This window comes from Mizuhopecten yessoensis, unplaced genomic scaffold, assembly GCF_002113885.1.
Source record: "Mizuhopecten yessoensis strain PY_sf001 unplaced genomic scaffold, ASM211388v2 scaffold10745, whole genome shotgun sequence".
Classification (NCBI taxonomy): Eukaryota; Metazoa; Mollusca; class Bivalvia; order Pectinida; family Pectinidae; genus Mizuhopecten; species Mizuhopecten yessoensis.
The window spans coordinates 955,021-962,060 of record NW_018408700.1 but is presented as its reverse complement, the minus strand read 5'-3'; positions in this window follow the sequence as shown (position 1 = coordinate 962,060).

Sequence of the window (7,040 nt, the reverse complement as noted above, 5' to 3'; positions counted from 1 at the left end):
GCGGACAGCCGTGACTATCTAAACAAACACACTTGAACAGTGTGTGCCATATCCTCAATAGTTTTATGAAGTCTCCAAGATTGTTCCCAAATATAACAAAAAAAACTTTGTTCTGTACATTTATTTGAATTAAACAACACTTGATTGACATAAGGGTACATTGATAAAATTAAACGATGTGTAATGCACAGATTTCACAAAGTAATAGTCACCTTTACGGGTATAAGGTTAAACTTATGTTGTAAAGGGGCTTTGCTTTACCATTTAACTACGTACTTTGAATATATCGGTTGGCAATCTAGATTTGAATGCTGAAGTTCGGATTTTGTATTTACCTTATAAAACTTGTTTCTACTTTAAAAACGTTCTCTGTAAGAGATATTACATTAACAGAGAAATGTTTATTACTTTGCTACAGATGGAAGTTCATGAATATAATATCTAATTTTATATATTCATATCCATTTATAGAGCTTCCTTTATGATTACAATGACAAATAAAACATGGAATTTATTACTTATTAAATGACCTGTATATCTTGAAACAAAGACAACTTGCTGTATCTGTAGATATATTTAGCTGGAAGGTCAAAGGAAATGTTTATCCAAGAACCAATATTAAACATCCTTAGAAATTAGAAATATTGGAATCAATGGATTTGTTTTTGATTTGTTTTTTTTATATATGTACATTTATTAACCCCGGCATGCATACATCATGCGTGGGTCGTCTGGGGATAGGCTGCCCCAGCTACGACTCACAATACATGAAACACTCTCTAATTACTTTCGCAACAAATCAACACTTGTTCATTTCTTTCTCTCTCACTTTTTCACACTCTCATACTGTAATTTCTTCTTTTTTTACCTCACTTTTTTACACTCTCGTATAAACCCCCCTAACACGGAGGTAACAAACAAAAGAAATAAAAGAAATACTTTTATCCGGTTTCCGGTTTCCTTAGCTACATGTATTTGTTTTCATGCATTTCCGCTGATTGTTGTGAATAGGGAGTGCGAAGGATTACAGAATGAATAAAAGTGGTACATGTAATAATTATATTTAAATGACTGTGAAATATAATTATATATTTTGAATGCCTCAGCTAATAGATTCAATAGATTTGATATTAATGAAAGTAAATAGAAATATATACAATGACGTCGACAAAAGCTCAAGGTTTGTACCAAAATAAGAAGCAACGAAACATCACTCCAAAACGTTACACCAACAAAGCCTGCTAATTACATTGAATTACTACGAAATTAACTGGAAAGAAACGTAAGTTAACTGAAAAATTAATTATAGCCACTTGAAAAACATATAAATAAGATGGGTCAATCAGCAACAACGTGTTTTGCTGTCACCTCGGTTCCCGTTAATACGTATTCACGACTCTGTCCTTGGCTTTTGGCGCTGTGGCATGTGTTTTGTATCATCAATTTTTTGCAAAAAAACACCTACGATGACATTGTCTTTGAACTACTAACATTCACCTAAATCTGATATATAAACAACGCCTCCTGCTAACTGTCTGTTTTAATAATGACAGGGGAGACAATAATGAAAAGAATACGACCTACATCTCATGATGCGACTGAATATTAATAATTATTGACAGTAGACTATGAAAAACTGAAACGAAAGACTTCATATAATATGTATATCAATCAACAAGAAGAAGATTATGAATGACCGAATAACCATAGAATAACATATAACTTGGACATGTAAAATAAACCCGGCGATGACGTATATGAAACGCCACACATTAAAGACCGAGTTTGTACGGTACGTATAAGATTGTACCTACACCTTCACATCAATATGTCATATTTGTTTGCGTATTAACCCGTGTAATATGACCTATCAGCCCTGTGGTTGGTTGTACGTTTTAATTGTTTTAATTGTGACGTCAAGCCTAGGACAAGTACATGAAGTAACAGACTTACGCACGGGAGTCTAAATGGCGGCTTTTTACATTTCAAGGTTGCATGAAAATTGTTGTTTTACACGAATAAATGCCACAAATCTTGATAATGTGATAAAAAGGATCTTACACTCGTTTTCATTTCATATGAAATTGATGAAACTCGTCACGAATTTGTTATTTTAGCTCGCAAGAGGCTCGCTAAATTGAAAAATTCTAAAACTCGTTTCATAAATCTCGTATGAAATGGAAACTCATGTAAGATCCTATATATATGTTCTAGCACATTGAGTGGACAAAACGACATTGACACATGTTGTTTACTACTTTGTATGCAGATTGATTGAATCATTTCACAGTCATGGGTCCGTTATAAGGAAGGCATATTGTCTACAGGGAATTAAACATGACAGCAAATCCAAGTACACAACATACACTACACCGTAATTACATGTCAATGTGGAAATTGACATTTAACCGAACATGGATTTTATCGACAGAGGGTGAATATTTAACAGGGCGAACGTTTATTGGTATAAGTATATCACTACGTCACATAATGAAACTATAAAACCTATTGATTATAGAGTAGGAACAATTAAAATGCACTAAAATGTAACAGCGAGACATTATGACAATCAGCCACTCCTGTAATTTGCAGACACATTAATCTCAAGCCGACAGTAGGATTATTGCCGAGTATTAAGATTAAAAAGTTTTATCTCGAGGGTAAGCTTTCTCTGTCTGACCTTAAATGATCACTTTTCTCCTACGCTTTAATTACCGTAGAATGTGTCGTAATGGTGAACACATGGCACCGCGGTATCCATGCCCACGGAATTTGCGACAACATTGAAGACACTTCCTTGTTTGCACTGATGACTTGATGGTGTCGTTTCAGAATAATAGTACTTGTAAAATGCATTTCGTCAGGTAGGTAAAACGGCTTATCCTTTTCTCGAAAGCACCTTTAAAGCGTGAGAGAAAGGTGTTTAAGCACCATATGTGGCAGCTGTCCCCACACACATAGTTATTGTGAATACGAAATGTAACAGTTTATAAATAAAAAAGAACTGTAAACGAATGAAAGACATATGTTGACATTAAATCATTTTAAGGAGACATGTTCCACGAAACTCTATGTTCAATAATGTTTGCTTTTTACATGACGATGAATCAGAGAGAAAAAAAGAGTGTGTCATGTAGATACTTATTGAATAGTAAATTTACCGCTTTGACTGATGTTTTAAAAATTAGTTTAGAAATTAGAACAATAAAGCCTAATGTTGTGCTCATTTCTAAACATCAGTCAAAGTGAAAATATATTTGTTCAATTGGTATCTACATGGTTCTCACAGCTTGGCTTCTTCTAACGATATAGTAGTTTTATAATGATCAGTTTATCGTAGTGAAGGGATATATTGGGATTTGGCAATAAAGATATATTCTTTACTTTCGAAAAATAATTAAGATAGCTTGATATTCCCGACAGTTTCCTTAACATGTCTACTAAGGATTTCATCTTATCGCGTGTTTGTTGAATTCCTCTTAAGAAAGCTAATTCAAATTTACTTTGAAACAAAAAAGGCTATAAACATAGTTTACATGTGTATATTAATTGACCACATTAGTTCAAGGGATATATTATTTGTGGCCTAACACTAGACCTTTCCAAGACAGCATCAGTGCGCGAGTCTAACGATCGCCTTGTGTATACTCATGAATTTCTCAAATTTATGTAATCAGATGTTTTTCATAAGTCATAATTCTGGTCGTCATTCAATATCATCGATTAGAACATGGTCATATTTATCAGAAAATGAAGGAAAGAAAGTCGCGTTGTTTTGTCTACCGTACCAGTGATGGTCCATTATCGATTATTTAGTCCTGTCAAATTTAAACGTAGGAAGGTTTAGAATATGTACAATGTAAATGCCTCAGGTACAGTACGTTTATATTTGAAGTTTTTGGTAAAGACGAAAAATGGGCTGTAAAGCTTTAACATTTTTCGTCAAACTCAACTTTGTTAGTATAATCTAAAATGGCATTCAAATCGCTTCCGAAAAATGCTGAGTGTAGCGTTAACATTTATACGTGTCGCAGTTGATTCGGTATTCAAGAGCTTGCTTCAAATATCATGGTTTCAGCGTTATGTTTCAACAACTGTTTTTGATGTTCATTAGCATGCTTTGCTGTTTTATTGTCACCAACACGGTCTCGATATATGAGGACGTACTATCACTTCGACAGGATCTAGATTAACATAGCAGATTTTGTCGATGAAACAGAATACGCTTATTCTTCAATGACGTGACGTTACGTCGATCGTATAAAATTGTCAATCTATATATATTAGAAATACAAAATAAAAGGCAATTACAGTGGTGAGCAAAAGGTTTTGTCGTTTTGATTTTCTAACATATCTTTACGATACACATGTTATCTTTTTGTTCCTTCTTGTGTGTACTTTTGATGAGCAAATCGCTCCAAATATTTGCAAACCCTGTATTGTCAGCGCTTTTGCAATTAATTCCTTGTTCACTATATCCATTTTAAATAAGTTGTATCCTTCAAACTTACATTAAAAAAAGATTATTTGTTACATTTTTTGTATGAATTGGTTTCCTCATTGTTGAAAATCCTTTTTTATTTATATCGTATTATATAAATTCATATCCTTTTCCAAATGATGGAAATAGAAACCCTTACACCGGCGCAACAGGCTGGGAATCTTGGAATCACGTCTTTAAACAGTGATTAGTCTGCTAATTCTTTTTAAATTAAAAGGATGAATACCACTTAATGACAGATTAAGCTGGCAGAAATAGCAATACAATCCTTAACGCCCACGATTATGGGTCAGACTGTGATGATAGTTTTGTGATTAATTTACTTAACTTGAACGTTGGAGGTTCTTAACTATCCTACAGAGTTCACGGTAGACTATTCAATCAGACTACGTCTACCATATTCTACAGGAGGCCTCCCTTAAGAATATCTTAAAATACATGAAATAGGAAAAGTCGAACGATGCACAATCAAACACATTAATGGTTTATTCCAGCAGGAAAAAGGAACACAAGAAAGTACAATAGATACTCTCTCTAAATTACAAATTAGCGCTTTTCGCTAAAGTAATCTGATATTATTTGATTCAATCCTGAAATGTGCCTGAGCTGACGTTAAATTTAACTCCAAGACGCTGCAGAATGTGAAGACGACGAAGAACTATGCAATGTGTGCGAGTCCATATGTTTTCATAGTTTTGATGAACAGATGGTATTCATCTTGCACATATTTTGCGTTTCATATACGTCATTGCCGGGATTATTTTACATGTCCAAGTTTTCAATTATCTGTTATTCTAGAGTTATTCGGTCATTAAGAATCTTGTTGTTGTTGATAATTATATATATTATTGGAAGTATTTTGTCCCAGTTTGTGAATTCTACCAGTCAATGATGATATGATATACAAATGCATAATCGTATGTGGGTTGTATTATTTTCATTATTGTCTTTCCTGTCATCCTTTAAACAGGCAATTAGCAGGAAGTGTTGTTTAGATATCACGTTGAGCTTAATGTTAGTTCAAAGAAAATGTAATCTTAGGTTTTTATTATGGAACACTTTGGTGCTAAAAAACACATGGCACAGCGCCAACAGCCAACGACAATGTTGTTAATAAGTATCAAAACGAAGGACGGCGACAGGGACAGAAGTGACAGCAAAACAAAACAATGCAATTAGCGGGCTATGTTGGTGTAACCTTTTGGGATGCCTTTTTGCGACTTCTTGTCGTCAAACCTTGAACCTTCGAAGATGTATACTATGTCTTAATTAAAAAAAAGGTGTATATGTCTTACATTCGGATGATATCACAATTCAAAGACAATGGGATGACGTCATGCCTTGCTTAATTTTGTTAGAATTAATTCCTGATTTCTCTTTTCAAATCTAAATATAAGAATTTATGTGTACATTTATTACCTTGCTATTTATTATTTGTAATTTGAAGTTTATACTTTCAAGGAATAAGCCAAAATGTGATACGCTTAATTTTGGTTTTAAACACTCTAAGGTTTTTTTCCCAACTTATAATTCAACAAGTCAATGATGTCAACTCCGATAAAACAAAACAATCATCAATTTGGACAATATATTTAAAACCTGATGATTAATCACATTTGTTTATTATTCTGATATATGATGATTCTACTCTGTCTGGAGGGCCACTCAGACCAGTTCTGTTTGGTTTAAGATTTGTATTACGTGTTTTAGTTTTGTATCGCAAATGTACGTAACACACAACTTAGTTAAAATATTGATAAGAGTTTTGCATTGTTGTCAATGGTTTTATGTTCTGTATATTACGCTGGACACATTTTACATTGGTTTCTAGGCATATAGTCTTTCTCATCAATTCATAATATTAGACATGGCATGTTCCTAAAAAATATACAGCAACAAAGCTTTTAAATAGCGTCCTACAGACAATACATTATAATGGCAGGAAATGATCTGACCATAACCATATTCGAAATATGTTGACATAAAAATAGAGACACGTTCCGCTAAACTCTATGATGAATAATGTTTACATTTTTCCTAACGATGAATCAGTGATACAATGGATGTATCATGCAGATATTTATTGAACAGTAAATTTACCGCTTTGACTGATGTTTCAAAAATTAGTTTAGAAATTAGAACAGTAATGCTTAATGTTGTTCTAATTTCTAAAACAACAGTCGAAGCGTTTATATAAATGAAAAATGTAGATGCATGTTGCTCAAACTTTTTTTTTGTAATTGTTTTATTTTTCTAAATAAATCATCAGCATTAAAGCAATCAACACCATCATACATTTCCAATATCACAATAAACATCATCTTCATCTATTCTTCATCTTCATCATTAGCATCTATATATATATCTATTCAAAAAACCATCGCCATCAGTCATCTTTATCATCACCATCATCATCATCATTGTCATATAACATTCATCATTCACATCAATATCAATCATTGATCACATCATAATATTCATCAATCAACTTTCAACATTCATCATCATCATTATATCATCATCATAATATCATCATCAT